Raw genomic sequence first — 20301 nt, forward strand, 5'->3', positions numbered from 1 at the left:
TCGTTCTTGCGAAACACAAATAGCTCTTTATACTCATGACGTACTGAGTGCTATCGACAGGAGATGTCAAATTGATTCCATATTTTTAGATTTCTAGAAGGCTTTCGACACCGTTCCTCACAAGCGTCTTCTAATCAAACAGCGTGGCTATGGAATATCGCCTCAGATGTGCGATTGGATCCGTGATTTCCTGTCAGAAAGGTCACAGTCCGTAGTAATAGACGAAAGGTTATGGAGTAAAACAGAAATAACATCCGGAGTTCCCCAAGGAAGTGTTATAGGTCCTCTACTGTTCCTTATCTATATTAACGACAGAGGAGACAATCACAGTAGCCGTCTCAGATTGTTTGCAGATGGTGCTGTCATTTACCGTCTTGTAAAGTCATCAGATGACCAAAACGAATTGCAAAATGATTTAGGTAAGATATCTGTGTGGTGCGAAAAGTGGCAATTGACCCTGAATAAAGAAAAGTGTGAAGTTATCCACATGAGTAGTTAAAGAAATCCGCTAAATTTCGATTGAGCGATAAGTCCCACAAATCTGAAGGTTGTAAATTCAACTAAATACTTAGGGATTGCAATTACAAATACCCTAAATTGGAACGATCACATAGATAATGTTGTGGATAGACCCACCAAAGACTGCGATTCATTGGCAGAACATTTAGAAGGTGCAACAGGTGTACTGAAGAGACTATATACACCACGCTTGTCCACCCTATTCAGGAAAACTGATGTGCGGTGTAGTATCCGCATCAGATGGGACTGACTGATGACATCGAAAAAGTACAAAGAAATACAGCCCGTTTTGTATTATCGCGAAGTAGGGGAGATAGTGCCACAGGCATGACACGGGAATTGGAGTGGCAATCATTAAAACAAAGGCCTTTTTCGTTACGACGGGATCTTCTCGTGAAATTTCAATCACCACTTTCCTCCTCCGATTGCGAAAATATTCTGTTGGCGCCCACCTACTTAGGGAGAAATGATCATCACGATAAAATAAGAGAAATCAGGGCTTGCACAGAAAAATTTAAGTACTCCTTTTTCCCGCGCGCCGTTCGAGAGCGGAACGGTAGAGAGAAAGCTTGAAGGTGGTTCACTGAACCCTCTGCCAGTACTTAATTGTGAATAGCAATCACGTAGTTGTAGTAACAGACCTCAGTAGCTTAAAAGTTACAATGAGCCCTTTGTTGTCTTACGACATTATTAAAATTAATGACATGTCACCTGAGGTTCTAAGCAAGCAGGGTTCCATACTGTGGGGCAGCTTTAGTCATGGACAGGCTAACGACATCAATCTCATCGATTTTAAAGATAACTTAAATGGGTGTCAACGTTGGAAAACCTTCATAGCACATCAACTGAACCTTAGAAACTCATAAAGGAGTGTCGCTTTGCGCACGGAATAAGTTTAGACTTACGAATTTAGTTTACGCTACCGGGGTAAGTAAAGAAAAAAGTTTGTCGAAGCTTCAACTGACTAAAACGTACCTGATGTCAGCAATGTGCCAGCCATAAGTTTGGGTCTGTCTACGGTGTCGTTCGAACAAGAGCTAGCTGAGTGTTCCAATTTGAACGACGTCATACAGGAGTTCGCTGATGCCGAAGCAGGAAAAATATCTGTAACGTAAGGAAAAGGGATGTCTGTAAGTTAAGTGAGGGTCTTCTTTTAATCTGGACTCCCTCACATTGGTGAGGTGTAGGGGGACCATCTTCATCGTGTGAGGTTTACTCCGAAGTCGGGAAAAAGTACGTAAAAACGAAATTATTTTATTTGTTTTAAATATTGATTAAAGCACTTGAATAAAAAATCTTTATTTTGAAAGGGTATTAAACATTGTTTTTAAAGAGCGATTAAAAATGCTTTATTTTAAACATGGCATCCCTGATAGATAGACAGAGACAGAACAAAGGGCTCCACGAAAAATGTATGAGACTTTTAAGGTATCTCTAAAAAACTAAACTTTTATTGGTATATTATATACGGTAAATGTCACTGAACCTTTACTTACTTTGCAGACGAATGACAGCAGTGTTTGTTTCTTCGTTTGAACCGTACTATTATGAAGCTTTGAATCTCTTATTTATACGATCACTAACAGAATCCTTGTCGATGAACTTCAGCTTAGATTCCTTCTACAAACGATTAGCTTGCTACTCGTATGTGTATCGATTTGTCGATCTGTCTGCAGAATATCACGGCTGACAACTGACTGACAAGCAACGGTTTCGACCAGCGTGGCAGGCACTCTGCATATGAGTTGTGACGCTTGCGCAGCACGTTTCTGATAGTGAAATCCTGGGCGTGCACGTGTGCAAAGCATACTGTTCACTTCAGATTCTCTATGAAGACTTGTGGGCACCTTAATATCGTCAAGGTTCGGGATTAATTTTATAACATAAAAAGTTATACACTCCTGGAAATTGAAATAAGAACACCGTGAATTCATTGTCCCAGGAAGGGGACACTTTATTGACACATTCCTGGGGTCAGATACATCACATGATCACACTGACAGAACCACAGGCACATAGACACAGGCAACAGAGCATGCACAATGTCGGCACTAGTACAGTGTATATCCACCTTTCGCAGCAATGCAGGCTGCTATTCTCCCATGGAGACGATCGTAGAGATGCTGGATGTAGTCCTGTGGAACGGCTTGCCATGCCATTTCCACCTGGCGCCTCAGTTGGACCAGCGTTCGTTCTGGACGTGCAGACCGCGTGAGACGACGCTTCATCCGGTCCCAAACATGCTCAATGGGGGACAGATCCGGAGATCTTGCTGGCCAGGGTAGTTGACTTACACCTTCTAGAGCACGTTGGGTGGCACGGGATACATGCGGACGTGCATTGTCCTGTTGGAACAGCAAGTTCCCTTGCCGGTCTAGGAATGGTAGAACGATGGGTTCGATGACGGTTTGGATGTACCGTGCACTATTCAGTGTCCCCTCGACGATCACCAGTGGTGTACGGCCAGTGTAGGAGATCGCTCCCCACACCATGATGCCGGGTGTTGGCCCTGTGTGCCTCGGTCGTATGCAGTCCTGATTGTGGCGCTCACCTGCACGGCGCCAAACACGCGTACGACCATCATTGGCACCAAGGAAGAAGCGACTCTCATCGCTGAAGACGACACGTCTCCATTCGTCCTTCCATTCACGCCTGTCGCGACACCACTGGAGGCGGGCTGCACGATGTTGGGGCGGGAGCGGAAGACGGCCTAACGGTGTGCGGGACCGTAGCCCAGCTTCATGGAGACGGTTGCGAATGGTCCTCGCCGATACCCCAGGAGGAACAGTGTCCCTAATTTGCTGGGAAGTGGCGGTGCGGTCCCCTACGGCACTGCGTAGGATCCTACGGTCTTGGTGTGCATCCGTGCGTAGCTGCGGTCCGGTCCAAGGTCGACGGGCACGTGCACCTTCCGCCGACCACTGGCGACAACATCGATGTACTGTGGAGACCTCACGCCCCACGTGTTGAGCAATTCGGCGGTACGTCCACCCGGCCTCCCGCATGCCCACTATACGCCCTCGCTCAAAGTCCGTCAACTGCACATACGGTTCACGTCCACGCTGTCGCGGCATGCTACCAGTGTTAAAGACTGCGATGGAGCTCCGTATGCCACGGCAAACTGGCTGACACTGACGGCGGCGGTGCACAAATGCTGCGCAGCTAGCGCCATTCGACGGCCAACACCGCGGTTCCTGGTGTGTCCGCTGTGCCGTGCGTGTGATCATTGCTTGTACAGCCCTCTCGCAGTGTCCGGAGCAAGTATGGTGGGTCTGACACACCGGTGTCAATGTGTTCTTTTTTCCATTTCCAGGAGTGTATGTTACAAAAATGTATATTCTATTAGAAGTTATTATGAGACTCTCATTTGTCCAACACCTCCCACACTCCCACCACACTTTCCTTTAAATGATATTTCGTGTGATTTTCCCGGTCCCCTCCCCCATTTTGGTCTCACGTAATTAATGGATGTGCACTAGTGAGTAAACGTTTGTTAATCTTTAATTTTAGTTTTGATTTCTTTACATATGTCTTGCATTTTCGTTCGTTTACTTAATACAGACCAATTGTATGGCAGGCCTACATTTGCTTTGTCTGACAGATGCCCATTGTTAGAGGTGCTGTTTCACATAGTACAGTCTGGTTAATTTTTCTTGTTTCCTCAGACTAGTCCCATAACTCTGCTCGGAATTCGTTGGCTTAATTCGAATCGTTTCTTCGCTTTTCAACTCCTGCTAGCGTATACGATCATCCGTTGATCACAACTGCAGTGAGAGTCATCCAGTACGCACTAAACAGCGATGCGTTCGTTTCTTTCTCTCTGTGGTGTGCTACGACCAAGTATCGCATGTGAGAATAAACCTCTATGTAAATACGCGTTCTCACGAAACGTGCCTCTCTCGTACGTTGTTTACGCCAGAGCAAGCAACCGATGTTTTTTTTTTCCATCAGTCATTTGACTAATTTGATGTGGCTCGCCATGAATTCCTGTCTTGCACCAACCTCTTCATCTCAGAGTTGCACTGCAACCCACGTCCTCTGTTATTTACTGGATCTATTCCTCTTTCTTCCTCTACAGCTCCCTCTACTATAATGGAAGTTATTCCCTGATGTCTTAACAGATGTCCTTATCATCCTGTCCCCTCATCTTTTCAGTGTTTTCCATATTTTCCTTTCATCTCCGACTCTGCGCAGAACCTCCTCATTCTGTACCTTATCAGTCCACCTAATTTTCAACATGCGCCTGGGGCACCACATTTCTTCGATTCTCTTCTGTTCCGGTTTTCCCAAAGTCCATCTTTCACTACCGTACAATTCTGTGCTCCAAACGTACATCCTTAGAAATTTCTTCCTCAGATTATGGGTCGTGTTTGACACCAGAAGACTTCTCTTAGCCAGCAATGCCCTTTTGGCCAGTGCTGTTCTAGTTTTAATGTCCTCCTTGCTCCGTCTGTCATTAGTTATTTTGCTGGCTAGGTAGCAGAATTCCTTAACTTTATCCACATCGTGACCATCAGTTCCGATGTTCAATTGTCGCTCTTACAATTTCTGCTGCTTTCCATAACTCTAGAATTTCTTCCACTTACTCTCAATCCGTATTCTGAACTCATTAGACTGTTCATTCCATTCACCAGAACATGTAATTCTTCTTCACTTTCCCTCACAATAGCAACGTCATCATCGAATCGTATCACTGATATCCTTTTACCTTGAATTTTAATCCCACTCCCGAATCTTTCTTTTATTTCTATCATTTCACCTTAGATGTACAGATTGAACAGTAGGGGCGAAAGTCTACGACTCTGTCCTACACCCTTTTTAATCCTAGCAGTTCATTCTTGTCAGTCCACTCTTATTATCCCTTCCTGGATCTTGTACATACTGTATGTTACCCGTGTCTATCTATAGCTTTCGCCCTATTTCTCTCAGAATTTCGAACATTTTGCACCATTTTACATTGTCGAACGTTTTTTTCAGGACGACAAATCCTATAAACGTGCCTTGATTTTTCTTTAGTCTTGTTTCCATTATCAACCTCAGCGTCAGAATAGCCTCTCCTGCGCCTTTGCCTTTCTAAAGCCAAACTGATCGTCATCTAGGACATCCTCAATTTTTTTCCATTCTTCTGTAAATTTTTCTTGTCAGCAACTTGGTCGCATGATCTGTTAAGCTGATTGTGCGATAATTCTCGCTCTTGTCAGCTCTTGCAGTCTTCCGGGTTGTGTTGATGATATTCTTACGAATGTCAGATGGTGTGTCGCCAGACTCATACATTCTATACATCAATGTGGATAGTCACTTTGTTCACATTTCCCCCAATGATTTTAGAAATTCTGATGGAATGTTAGCTATCCCTTCTGCCTTATTTGATTTTAAGTCCTCCAAATCTGTCTTCTAATACGGGATTCCCCATCCCTTGTAAATCGAATCCTGTTTGATCTTCTATCTCATCAGACATATCTTCCCACTTATAGAGACATTCAGTGTACTTATTTCACCCATCCCTCCTGTCCTCTGCATTTAACAGTGGAATTCCCGTTGCACTCTTAATGTTATCACCCTTGCTTTTAATTTCACCGAAGGTTGTTTTGACTTTCCTGTATGCTGAGTCAGTTCTTCCGACAATCACACATCTTTTTCGATTTTTTGACATTTTTCATGAAGCAGTTTCGTCTTAGCTTCCTGCACTTCTTATCTATTTCATTCTTAAGCGACAGGTATTCCTGTATTCCTGAATATCCTCAAACAGTTTGGAACCTTCTTCTTTTTTGATTAGCTGAAGTATTTCTTCTGTTACGTGGTTTCTTTGCAGTTACCTTCTTTGTACATAAGTCTTTCTTTCTAAGTTGTGTGACTGCACTATTCATTCCTGAGCTATTCCTTATTGCTGTATCTACAGCCGTAGAGAACCTCGAGCGTACCTCGTCGTTCCTTCGTACTTCTGTATCCAACTTCATTGCCTATTGATTTTTTCTGACTATTAAACTTCATCCAGGTCTTCATCACTACTACATTGTGATCTGGGTCAATATCTGCTCCTGGGTATGTCTTACAATGCAGTATCTGATTTCGGAATCTCTGTCTAGCCATGACGTAATCTCCCTGAAATAATCCCATATTACCCGGCCTTTTCCAAGTATACCATTTCCTCTTGTGATTCTTACTATTACTAGCTGAAATTTATTCTAGAATTCAGTCTTCCTCCTCTTTCATTCCTTGTCCGAAGCCCATATTCTCCTATAACCACCCGGGTCTAGGGATGTAGAAGACGCAGACGCCCACTGATTCTCGTGTGGTCCGTCCTCAGACGTGTGGAGGCTCGCGCGGTGTATCTTGGCTTTCCTTGCCCGACAGACACCTGCTCAGATCACTTTCCTGACCCTTTTGCTTCCGGATGTGATTCATTACTCTGCAACAAAAACTAACACTCAGAACTGGATAGCCGGTCATACGGTTCGCCACCTTCATGGCCCCAATGAAAAATCAGGATTAGGTAATTGGAATTATCTTATCGATCGACACTGTGCACTTGTTCGCAACCCCAGATACAAGCAGTCCCTTTCAAATTTTCTACGGAGCGCCTTTCATGACCCGCCTTCCAGCTGGAACGTCCAAGCGATGTGATGCTGGTCCTATTTTGCCGACATGATGTTCTGAACGCACTACAAACGGAATCTCCATTAAAGTTTCGAGAAGACACGTTTGGATCTTCTGTCAATCGAAAGGCGCTAGCGACTCGTTGAATTCTTGTATATAGACAAATTTAATAAAAAACGTTAAAAAAATGAAAAACATAAAAATATGTTGCTGTTGTTGTGGTGTTCAGTCCTGAGACTGGTTTGATGCAGCTCTCCATCCTACTCTATCCTGTGCAAGCTACTTCATCTCCCGGTAAGTACTGCAGCCTACGTCCGTCTGAATCTGCTTAGTGTATTCATCTCTTGGTCTCCCTCTACGATTTTTACCCTCCACGCTGCCCTCCAATACTAAACTTTATAAATATATAAATAAATAAAAGAAAATGAAAACGTTCTTACGAAAAACGGCAAAAACAAAAAGTGCAGTAAAATAAACTAAAAAAAAACAAAAGCCATTAAAAAGGGGTAGCATCTTTGATTAGTAATGAAAATGTCCTCGGTCCTGGGTTCAGAAACCACCAGTGGTTAAATTTTAGTTCATAACCAGCATTGGCGGCCGACGGCTTCCGCCATAAGGAGTCACCCTCATTCTGGCAAAGGCGTTATCAAAGAGGGTGGAGGAGCGGATTAAGGTTCATGGCATCCTCTTGTCATTGTGATCCGAAACTGCCCCCAAAGGCAAAAGAATCAGCGATGATCGATGGCACAAGAATGCAGAATGGAATGTAAACCACTGCATTAAAGACACGTAATGTGTTTCCACAGGACATTGGTTTGTAATTGAAAAAGTGTCATGGCCTCTCTGTTGGCAAAAGATTCGGGAATAAACACTCTGTTCGTGTCTGCGGGAAGGGACTGCCAGAGGGAAGGTGACCATGAGGAAGAGATTGAATAACCTACTGCGGGATGCTGTTCTACGTGACGCGGCGAGGGATGTCAGAAGCGTGAACGTGGCAGGGAAGCTAGAAAATCTGGAAAGGGAAACGCAGAGTCTCATTGTAGATGTAGTAGGGGTCAGTGAAGTGAAATGGAAAGAAGACAAGGGTTTCTGGTCAGATGAGTATAGGATAATATCAACAAAAGCAGAAAATGGTACAACGGGAGTAGGATTCCTTATGAATAGGAAGGTAGGGCAGGGGGTGTGTTACTGTGAACAGTTCAGTGATAGGGTTGTTCTTAAGGGAATTGACAGCAAACCAACACCGACAACGATAGTTCAGGTGTACTTGCCGACGTCGCAAGCTAGAGATGAAGATATAGAAAAAGTATATGAAGATATAGAAAGGGTAATACAGTACGTAAAGGGAGATGAAAATCTAATAGCCATGGTGGAGTGGACTGAGGTTGTAGGGGAAGGAGCAGAAGAGGCTATCCATACGAAGTGTAAACCTTGAGCATTGGAAGTACTGCCAGGTCTGTACTCGCCATTACTCTCCCCGTAGTGGTCATGGTGGCTGTACCTCCACATCGCACACTCATCTCTGCTAAGAGAACTAGAAAAACTGATCAGGTTTTATTCGTGTTCACGGTGAGAGACAAAACAATTTTGGAGCTACAATTTAATATGTATTACACTATAAACGTTTACATTCTGTTTTACCGAATGATGCCACTATACCTGTCTGTGGTCTTAAGGAGGTACTCGAGCCAGAAAACGTATGAGTAAGAGTGATACCTGAAAATAAGACATTAAGGACGGATAACATTGTGAAAAAGGCTGACTGTATCTGAAAACAAAGGATGGTGCGGAGGGTGGAGCAGAAATTTGGGAAGGGGGGGCTCTTGAAACTTTCCCCCGGGGCATCAAAATCCCTTGAGCAGACCCTCACCTCGTTTTTTCATTTCCCACTCTTAGGGCCGACTGCGACGCTGTTATGTCGCAATTTAATCCTAGCCAACATAAAAACTGACTACAGTAACCTCAGTTAAAGTTAAACGAGGACGTTTGTCATGGTTAAAGTTGACCAAGGTCGGAACTGCTTATGGTCAACGTTTCATTTCCTTAAAAGCCTACACTACAGGCAAATACCTTCAGAAAACTTCCTAACACTTAAATTTATATTATAACTTTTCATAAATCAATTGCATGATATCGCCAGTCTGCATTTTGCACCCTCAGAACTTCTGTCATCGTCAGTGCGAGACTAGAAATGCAATTTTCGAATGATGTCATATGAGCTGACGAATTTGCCACTATCGTCATATAATTCTATTAGAAACAGAAGTTTTCTTTAGCATGTAAATGAGGTTAGCTAAAGGCAGATAGGAACATAAACTTCAGCACTGTCATTTACTTTGATCAATATTACTGATATAAAAGTATCATACGCTTCCATATACTATTATAAATAAGTACACGGTACGGTAGTTTTCCTTCTAGTTTTGATCAGATAATATTGTAACCATATTACTTGTACATTAGATGTGTTGCATACATGCAGGGCGTTACGTAGTTACCATCGCTTTATTTGCATATTGAATCTGTCTCTTACTACTGTACATTCTTCGAGAAGCGGTGAGCCATTTACGAACAGAGAGAGAATATATGAAGGGCTCTGAAACCTACGGAAAAATTTGATTCCACATAATTGTCTGGTCTGTTAATTAAAAATAAACAGTATTTGCAGAAAATTTCAAACTTTATTGGACAAATGCTGATGTGTAATGTGAGACATAAGGAAGATGAAGTTCAAATAAAACAGCTACAACTGAAAAAAGAAATGCAAAACAAAAACATATAAGACATCGCTACAATACTTTGTTGAGCTTATGTAAAACACATCTCTGTTATTCATAAACAACTCTCACACTTATCAATAACAGCAGGAAACTCTTCCATTTGATCATGATGAAGAGTGCTGTACTGAGTAAAAATAGCATCATTAATTGTATAGATTTTATTCTTTGTGCATGTAAGCCATACTTGCATCAAAAGTAATTATTTATATGGCTATCGAACTATAGTTTTGTTAGACAGCAGCTCTAGTCACTGCATATACATTTGTTACATAAATAACAGAAAACAGTACACACCTGACATATTCTTCCTTTCATTTTAGTTTAGTGTCTGTAACATGTTATCAGTCACGTATAAAAATGTTTTAAACGTATTTGTCCATCACTTGACACCTTTTCTAACAATGTTGTGCTTTGTATACTTTCAGAAATCCTGTCATACAAGGCGTTACGACAGAGGCCGTGGCTACGCATGCAACAAGCTGACTTCTTCCCCTGCAGGGAGAGGTCTTCTACATCCAAGTATACAGGCTCATATCCGCTTACACGCCACGTTTCCCTCGGCTGCAAGAACATAAGAAACTGTGGCAGTGGAATACTTAACATTACCGGTATCTGTGAAAGATACTGTATGATAAACAACCCCACTGCTGACGTATTGACGCTGAAGGGCATAAAAGTTACTTAAAACATACTATTCTTAATTTTACGCAGAGTGACTGAAATTATAGCTTTAGAAAATATCTAAAAGATTTCTAAAACTAGCAAGAAGAAATACAGTACACCAAATAAGAAAATTAAAATTTTCTTAGCTCTAGGGAACAGGATTATAGGAGCGTCTATTTTTGATGACTGCCTAATTTGTAAATATACTCTTATCAGAATTTTGTTTGAGTATTTATGTAAACAAAGCAACTATATATGAATAAAGTATTTTTCTCTTTTGAAGTGAATAGACTGAAAACATTTTTTTATTCACATTTCTAAGTGTCCCTTGTACAAAAACTATGGCTTAAACTTACTTTACTTAACTCACTAGTATAACTGGCAGTTGTTTTACAGGTTTTAAGATATTCCTTAGACGTTTTTCCTACTGTGGTATCTGAAGACGGTCAATGTAGGCCGAAACCGGTTATGATGGTGTCATACCCCGTGACTGTCTGGGGTAAAAGGAAATCCACAATAAGTCATTCACTAATCACCTTGTACGGAATGTCGTTTCTTCCCAACCCCACTCTCTTACTTAGGGTACATGGCATGGTAGTATGATTCTGCACGGCCGAGCAAACGATATGTCGAGCCTCTCGGGCGCTAGTTATGTGGGGCTGTTAATACCCTGCACGGCGTTGAGAATTGGCCTCCCACACCCATATAACCCATCCATGTCACGATAGTCGTCGGATCGAGACAGCGTGAAGAGCAAACTTCGTAGCGACAGGCCACGATCCCTTCGATGCTGACTTCCAATGGTCGTTTCTCCTTTTTAAACGAGACATTACGCATTCTTCTCACAAATAAGCAACATTCACATTCGATCTCTGAACCAGAAACAGGCTACGTAGTCTCTGCTTGTGTACAGAACACAGACGGCGTAGTTAACAGTGAAACGTGAGTGAAGACAGGAGATTAGAGTTGGTGGAGCATGGGCATGCGCGTTACGTGGGTGACAGCGCCGCTGTCGAGCGTGATGTTGCGACAGGCGGTCGGGGTGACGATGGCGACCCTGAGGTTGACGCGCAGCGCGTGCACGTTGAAGAAGCCGAGGAAAGCGAGCAGCAGGAGCAAGTAGGGCCACCGGCCTCACACCTTCCACACGGGGCCGCGTCTTTCCTTCCTTGCTGCAACACACAACACCGCCACACCTCAGTAAACTGTCCCAGCACGAGTCAAACGTTTATCTGACAATAATGCCAATACCCATACGAGTTGATAATGACATGTTGCTATAGTACTCGAGGCATCTACAACTTGTTTCTGCTGCTCGTGGTCTAGTGGTAACCATGAGCAAGCGCGTCACGTCTGCACTACGACACTTTGTGAGCCGTGGTCACGTCTTCAAAGTGAAGTGTGACGCTTTGACACTCCCTAAGAAACACTGTGGCTTAAATCTCACGGATGTCAGCAAAAAAACACAGCGTTATATCTTTCCAGTGAGTACAATCAATGCAAAAATGGGAACAGTAGTCCTGCAGCACATATAGTGAATAGCCAAAGAAACTGATACACCTGTCTAATATCGTGTAGGGCCACCGCGATCACGTAGAAGCGCCGCAATACGACGTTGCATGGACTCGACGAGTGTCTTCTGTAGTAATGAAGGGAATTCACACCATGAATCCTGCAGGGCGGTCCATAACTCCGTAAGAGTAAGAGGGGGTGGAGATCTATTCTGAACAGCATTTTGCAAGGCATCCCAAATATGCTCAATAATGTTCATGTCTGCGGAATTTGGTGGCCAGAGCAAGTGATTAACCTCAGAAGAGTATTCCTGGAACCGCTCCGTAACAATTCTTGACGTGTGGGTTATAGCATTGTCCTGCTGGAATTGCCTAAATCCGTCGGAATGCACAATCAACGTGAATGGAGGCAGGTAATCAGATAGGATGCTTACGTATGTGTCACCTGACAGAGTCGTTCAGATGAGCACTATGGGACTTAACATCTATGGTCATCAGTCCCCTAGACTTAGAACTACTTAAACCTAACTAACCTAAGGACATCACACACATCCATGCCCCAGGCAGGATTCGAACCTGCGACCGTAGCAGTCGCGCGGTTCCGAAGTGAAGCGCCTAGAACCGCTCGGCCACATCGGCCGGCGACAGAGTCGTATCTGGACGTATCAGGAGTCTCATAGAACTCCAACTGCACATGTACCACACCATTACTGACACTCCGCCACCTTTAACAGTCCTTTACTGACACGCAGCGTCCATGGATGCTTGAGGTTGTCTCCATACCCGTACACGTCTACCCACTCTATGCAATTTGAGACGAGACTCGTCCGATCAGGCAACATGTTTCCAGTCATCAACAGTCCAATGTCGGTGTCGACAGGCCTGGCGAGGCGTAACGCTTAGTGGCGTGTAGTCACCAAGGATACACGAGTGAGCGTACATCTACATCTTCAGAGGACACCAAGTTGAGCTCTAATACCCATCAAGTTGTCATTTTTGTCGTTTGTATTTTGGGTTACCATTTATTTCACCAGGACAATAAGTATCTACTGTCGCGATAAAAGTCAAATTAGTTCTACCAAAGATTTACGGAACAGTAGCGCTGACGGATAAGTGTACACTGTATAACAGTTACAATTCATTTGCGTAATTCTCTTCACGTGATACCCCTCTGTCGTGTAACGTAGCTTGCCGAAGTCTGTGTTCTGTTCATTGAAAGTGAAAGATAATAATACTTTAACATAATAGAATAAATTCTATATCAGGGTTTTCAGTGACAGAAGCGCACATTTTTAAGTTCAGTGTTGAAGGGATATATGTATGGTAGATTCAGAAACTAACGACGTACTTTCCGGATATTAAATTTACAAACTACTGGTGGGTATAATGGTACCCTCGAAGGCGAAAAAATATTTTACACAAGTGAGCTAGACACGTGATAATAAAATGAAAGACAGATTACAAAGACTTTTTAATAACCTACTATGCTTTATGAAATGACTTTATAGTCGAATAGATGATTGACAGTAATTGTTTACATTAAAAGTGATTTAGTATGCCGCACAGTCAAAAAAATTTCAGAATGAAATTACCGGTTTTGGCTTTCACCGTCTATTCTTAGACTATAAAAGGTATGCCTTGGTTCACCTCACCGCCATGGAAATAACACCTTCAGTATACTGCTTTTTTAATAGCCTGTATTTGGAGCACAACATACAGAAATTAAGGTGTGAGTCTTACGAAAGTACAGCAAAATATTTTGATATCAGACCTATACACATAACGTACTACAGCGAAGTGAGGAGGCACAACGAAAAGGGATTTAATGTTCGTATTGGCTGTTGTAAATAGTGGGCCGACCGAAATATCTGTAGATTAACGGGTAGAACAGGAATGGATCACAGCAGAAGAGTGGGAGGTTTAATGCTGAGGAAAAATCATGGTCAAGAAGAGAAAAGCATGGAGCCTGCTGCTTAAACACGAGTACCACGTTGAAGATATTTACTATATCGAAAGAAATACAAATAATAAAGTTATTGATTGGATATTTAACTTTGTGACTGATACTAATGTTGACAATTGTCGAGGCACTTGCAGAATATTTGTACATCCTCATCGGAGATGTTTACTTCGTATGTTCTCTTATTTTAGGCAAATTGTGTCACAAATTTCTTTCTTCCAAAATTCCGTTTATTAGTTATCCATTCCTATCTTGAACCTTCACCACATTTTCAAAACTTCTGTTCTCTACTTGTGTGAATAGTTCGTCGTCATTTGTATGTGGCTACACTCCAGACAAATACTTCCAGAAAAGACTTCCTAACATTTAACATTTCTATTGGAGGTTAACAAATTTCTCTTTCTTGTGAACCGTTTCTTTGCTATTAGCATTCAACATTTAATACCCTCTACCCCGTCGTCATTCGTTACCTTTTTGTCCAACAGGAAAGATTCTCCTTCTGCTTATAGTGTCTTATTTCCTAATCCAGTTGACTTAATGTAGCTTGATTCATATCGGCTACATTCCACCATGCATATTTTACTGTTGTTGGTATTCGCCCAATGACAAAGTACAATAAAATTTTATATGCAGATAATCATTGTCCATACGATGGTTTTTGTTATATGATTATGGCAAAACATATTTTGCTGTTTCATACTTGTCATGCGATCGCTATTATACCCATGCAGTTTGTGTGGACTAATTCCAGTCTAATTTCACTCTCTCGCAAGTTAAGTTTTGTTTAGTTCCTCTAGTGACATCGTGCCTTTGAGAGAGATGTAATTACATTATCTCTATTTTTAGCGTTTTCATCCATAATCGATCACGTTTTGAATACAGAAACTGTTAATTAAAATGGGAAAATACATAGTTTTGAGCCAGTAGTATATTTTTACATCATCCACTTCGAATTCCGGCAATATTATTAGATTTTTCTACCAACATTTCCGTCATCAGAAAGACAGGGATTTAAGTCTCTTGTGATGTCTTTAGGAACTGAACTGCAGCGAATCACTAGAAATAATCTAAAATGGATTAATCACACAAAAGAAATCGCAGCGAAGAAAAATTGCAGGCTGAGTTTATTGCAGGAATCTTAAGAAAATGTAATTCCTCCGCGGAAGATGTGACTTACTAAACCATAGTTCAAAAATACCAACTTATTAGCCCAATTTAGCTTCAGTTATTATAAACCATATTCGAGTTTCTATAATATTTAAGAACGCACCATCAGATTTCTTGCTACTCAGAAGTCTGTATGGCCTTAACGTGATATTAAGCCTTTTGACAGGCTAGACTGTATACTCCTAATGAGCGAGCAGAAGGTCAAACAAAAGCTAAAACCAGCCTTTGTTCTGTCGGTTCGTACCACCGTCAAAAGGCTGAAAAACTTTCCGGGCCATGACGAAACACGGTGCGAGGATGTCAGAGTAAGTAAATTTCGCCCCTGTTGTAAGACACAAAGTATATGTGCGCATAAATCGTCTTTTCAGCAACTGAATTGTTATCTCTACCAACTTTTCGAAAGTTTGACTGCTCATCCATTCTCGTGCAAAAGGATGAGGTTGTGGAGCTGGATTTTAACATTGTGATTCTCATTATCATAGAAAAAACTGTTAATATGAAGCCTAAAGTGAGCAAGAGGTGGAATGTCGGTAGGATGGCGATGGCATTAGACAAGTGTAACTAAACGGAAATCTTCTTTTACGAGTCATGTAGCGTCTATTTTAGCAGCAAATTATAAATTTGTAAATTGTAAATCGTTACATGTCCTGATGCCAGTTTTACGACTGGTTTTCTGCGGCCCGCCATTAATTCCTTTCCTGTGCCAACCTTTTCATCTCCGAGTAGCGATTGCAACCTACTTCCTCAATTATTTGCTGGAGGTATTCGAATCTCTGTTTTCCTTTATAGTTTCTACCCTCTACTGCTTTATCTATTTCCATCAAAGCTATTTCCTCATGATGTAACGCATGTCCTCTCATCCTGTCCTTTCTTCTTGTCAGCGTTTTCCGTATATTTATTTCTTTGCCTTTTCTGCGGAGAACATCTTACCAGTTCCCTTAATTTTCAACATTATTCTGTAGCAGAACATCACAGATGCATCGGTTCTGTTGCGTTCCGGTTTCCGCATAGTCAACGTTTCACTACCATTCAATGCTATGCTGCAAAACAAAAGTTTCTTCTTCCAATTAAGTCTTATTTTAGTTACTGGTAGACTTCTCTTGGAAAAGAACGTCGTTTTTTCCAGTGCTACTCACCTTTTTACGTCCTTTTTGCTCCGTTAATCATAGATTACTTTGATGCCTACGTATCAGAATTTCTCAACTTCATCTGCTTCGTAATCGCCAATTCTGATGTGAAGTTTCTCGCCGTTCCTATTTCTGCTACTTCTCATTACTTTCTTCCTCATTAGATTGTACATTCTATTCGATAGATCCTGCACTACTTCTTCACTTTCGCTGAGGATAGCAGTGTCATCAGTAAATCTTATCATTGATATTATTTCACCCTGATTTCAATGCTGACCTTGAACCTTTACTTCCGTCATTGCTTATTCAATGAATCGACTTCATTCCTGCCTCATTCCCATAACCGAGCACTTGCGCTCAACTGTTGCATATTGCTTCTTATAGATATTATATATTACTCGTCTTTTCCTATAGTTTACCTCTATTAAAGAATTTCGCACATTTTGCACCAGCCAACGGAGACTTACGTTGTGTAGAGTTAGAGTGAAATGATACATTAATTGGCATTCTGTGATCTACAGTGATGAGTCTCGCTTCTCTGTCAGTCATGTGGACGTCATATCAGAAGGCGAGCTGGTGAAAAGTTACAGGAATCAGTTAGTCTCGATCCATACTTCTTCAGCTGTTAGAATCATTGTACGGAGAGATTTTAGATGTGATATATGGACTGATTTGTTAAGTTTTGAAGGAAGCCTAATTCTGACCAGAATGTGTCAAGTATGGTAAACTGTTGTGTCATACGCTTCATGAATAGGTTGTCACATTGCATACGTATTTCAATGAAATAAGCCCTCCATATAGCAAGTAAATTACGTTCTGAGAAGTCATGACACAGGACAGAGTTATCGAAAAAAAACAACTTTTATCCATTCCGAATTTAGAACACTGCGAGTGTCTTGTTAAAGGGACTTTTCCGCCAATGGTGACTCCCACATACTTCACAAGATATAAACAAAGCAAAGAAGAGGGTGGATGTTGTTGTCCCCAAAGAGCTTTGTGGAGGGAGAGATTTTCTTTGTTCATTTTTAGCTTCGTGTGGCATTCATAATAAAACACATTTATTACATTACTTTGTTTATAAAATTTGTATTATGTTATAAATTTCAAATTTTTATGATATTTACAAAATCTTCAACAAAGTGTTTAGGACAATATTTCTGGTAGTGAAGTTATGTTTGGCATGTTTCTTATTAAAACAAGCAGCCTACTATATCACAAATCAAGTATATACAAATTAACTTGTGACAGTTGTTCTTGCTACTACATAGGAAAGACAGGAAGAAATTTTGAAATCCCATGCGAAGAACACACTGACGCACTCCGTTTATATAATTTAAATTAATCCACTTTTGCAGCCCTTGTAGCCCAAAATAGTCATTCAGTCACAGATAGAAAAACCAACCTGAGGTGTATCGTGCCACATTTTGTCCAGTTGGCACGATATATCGTCAAAATCTGCAGCTAGCTTGCACTCTTTAGTCATAATGCTAAAAACGTTCTCATTTGGGGAGACATTCGGTGATCAAGCTGGCCGAGGTAGGATATGGTAAGCAATAGAAGCACCCCCATCTGCGGGCAGGACGTGAGCCAACGATGGCTTGCCGTGATTCGCATCTTAACTGAGCGTACAATATCACTGACGTGCGGTCGCCCTGTAAGGATGCTGCAAGTGGCAAGCAAGGAGGTCCTGCTTTGAGAAGAAACGGCACACTGCACCATCACTCCAGATTGTCGGGCCGTATGACGGGCGATAGTCAGGTTGGTAAACCACAACACTCCGGGACGTCTGCAGACACGTCCTCGATCTGAAATCTCATTGAATGGAATTGGATTGGTACAGGGGAAGCGTCTTTGGTTAGTGATCATAACGTCCTCGCTCCCGGGTTACAACCGCGCCACAGATTAAATTGTGAATAAAAATCATCACCTATGGCGGCCGAAGACTTCCGGAATAGTAGTAATTCACTCTGATTCAGCCGTAGGTCTTGACAAAGAGGGCGGAGGAGTGGACAGAGGTTCAGGGCATTCTCTTGTGGGTGGAAAACTGCCCCCAAAGACGGAAGAATCGGCAACGGTCAACGGCATGAGGATGGAGAAGGCAATGGAAACCACTATATTAATGACACATAATGTGTTCCCGCAGGGATGGCATTATGACTAGAGAGTGCAAGCTAGCTCCAGATTTTGACGATATAACGTGCCAACTGGACAAAATTTGGCACGATACACCTCAGGTTTTTATATCTGTGACTGAAAGAGTGTCACGATGGTATCTTCTTTGGCAAAAGATTCCGGGCTAGCCCCCCTTTCGTTTTTCCGGGAGAAGATTGCCAACGGTGAGCTGATCGTGAGAAAAAGATTGAATAGTCAACTGTTCTGCGAGTCGCGGGCTGGCATGTCAGAAGCCTGAACGTGGCAGTGAAGTTAGAAAATCTGAAAAGGAAAATACTAAGGCTCTGTCTATGTATTGTAGGGATCAGTAAAGTGAAATGGAAAGAAGACAAGGATTTATGGTAGATGAATGTACTGTAATGTTAACATCAGTAGAAAATCGTATAACAGGATTTGGTTTCCTTATCAACAGGAAAGTGGAACAAAGAGTGAATTACTGTGAACAGTTTAATGGTAGGGCTGTTCTGATCAGAATCGACAACAAACCAACATCGACAGGGATAGTTCAGATATACATGCTGACGACGCAAGCCGAAGATGAAGCAGTAGAGAAAGTATATGAGAAAACTGAATGAGTAATTTAGAATGTAAAAGGAGATTAAAACCTGATAGTCATGGGGGACTGGAGTACGGTTATAGGGAAAGGAGTAGAAGAAAGAGTTACAGGAGAATGGGGGCTTGGTACTAGGAATGATAAATACTAATCGAGTCCTGCAATAAGTTTCAGCTAATATTAGCGAATACTCTGTTCAAGAATCACCAGAGGAGGAGATATACTTAGGGAAGAAGAGGAGATACAGGATTTAAGTTAGATTACATCATGGCCGGGCAGAGATCCCGAAAGCAGATATTGGATTTTAAGGCCTACCCAGTACAGATGTGGACTCGGATCACAATTTTGTAGTGATAATTAACCTAAACCTTCGGAGGCTAGTTAGGAAAAATCAGGGTCCAGAGAAGTACTAAGTAATGAGGAACTACTCTTCAAATTCTCTGAGGCTGTGGACATTGCGGTAGGAGTGATAGTATAGCTGAAGAGGAATGGACGTATCTAAAAAGGGTAGTCACAGAAGGTGGTAATAAAAGCATAGGTACAAAAAACATAACTGCAAAGAAGCCAAGGGTGACACAAGAAATACTCCAACTCATCGATGAAAGAAAGACGTTCGAAAATTCTCAGGGAAATTCAGGAATATCCGACACACAAATCACTCAGGAATGAAATAAATAGGAACTGCATGGAAGCTAAGGCGAAATGGCTACAGGAAAAATATGAAGAAATAAAAAAAAATGATAGTCGGAGGAAATGACAATATGTAGGAAAGTCAAAGCAACCTTCGGTGAAATTAAAAGCGAGGATGGTGACATTAAGAGCACAACGGCAATTACACTGACGAATGCAGAAGTGATAGCAGATAGGTGGAAAGAGTACTTTGGAGGCTTCGACAAGGACGAGGACTTGTCTACTGACGTGAGAGGAGAAGAGTCGATATAGAAGATATAGGGGCTGCTGTGTTAGATTCAGAATTTAAAAGATCTTTGGAAGACTTAAGATCGAATACGGCAGAAGAGATTGGTAACATTACGTTACAATTTCTAAATAATTCGGGAATGGGAACGAAACGAGTACTCACGTTGATGTGTAGGATGTATGAATATGGCGATATACCATCAGACTTTCGGAAATACATCATCCACACAATTCCGAATATTAAAAGAGCCGACAAGTGCGAGAATAATCGCACAGTCAGTTAAAAAGCTCATGCATCCAAGTTTCTGACAAGAACAATACAAAGAAGAAAAGG

The 20301-nt window shown here is 41.8% G+C and overlaps 1 long non-coding RNA gene across 1 annotated transcript in view; it reads left to right on the forward strand.

Moving 5' to 3' along the window:
- LOC126143666 (uncharacterized) overlaps positions 1–10803 on the forward strand; it is a 35642-nt gene extending 24839 nt beyond the window's left edge. Inside the window, exon 3 of the long non-coding RNA XR_007529751.1 lies at positions 10322–10803. This is a non-coding gene — a long non-coding RNA (uncharacterized LOC126143666). The remainder of the gene's footprint in view (positions 1–10321) is intronic.
- The last annotated feature ends 9498 nt before the right edge of the window (positions 10804–20301 follow it).

The sequence above is a fragment of the Schistocerca cancellata genome, chromosome 2 (genome assembly GCF_023864275.1).
Source record: "Schistocerca cancellata isolate TAMUIC-IGC-003103 chromosome 2, iqSchCanc2.1, whole genome shotgun sequence".
Classification (NCBI taxonomy): domain Eukaryota; kingdom Metazoa; phylum Arthropoda; class Insecta; order Orthoptera; family Acrididae; genus Schistocerca; species Schistocerca cancellata.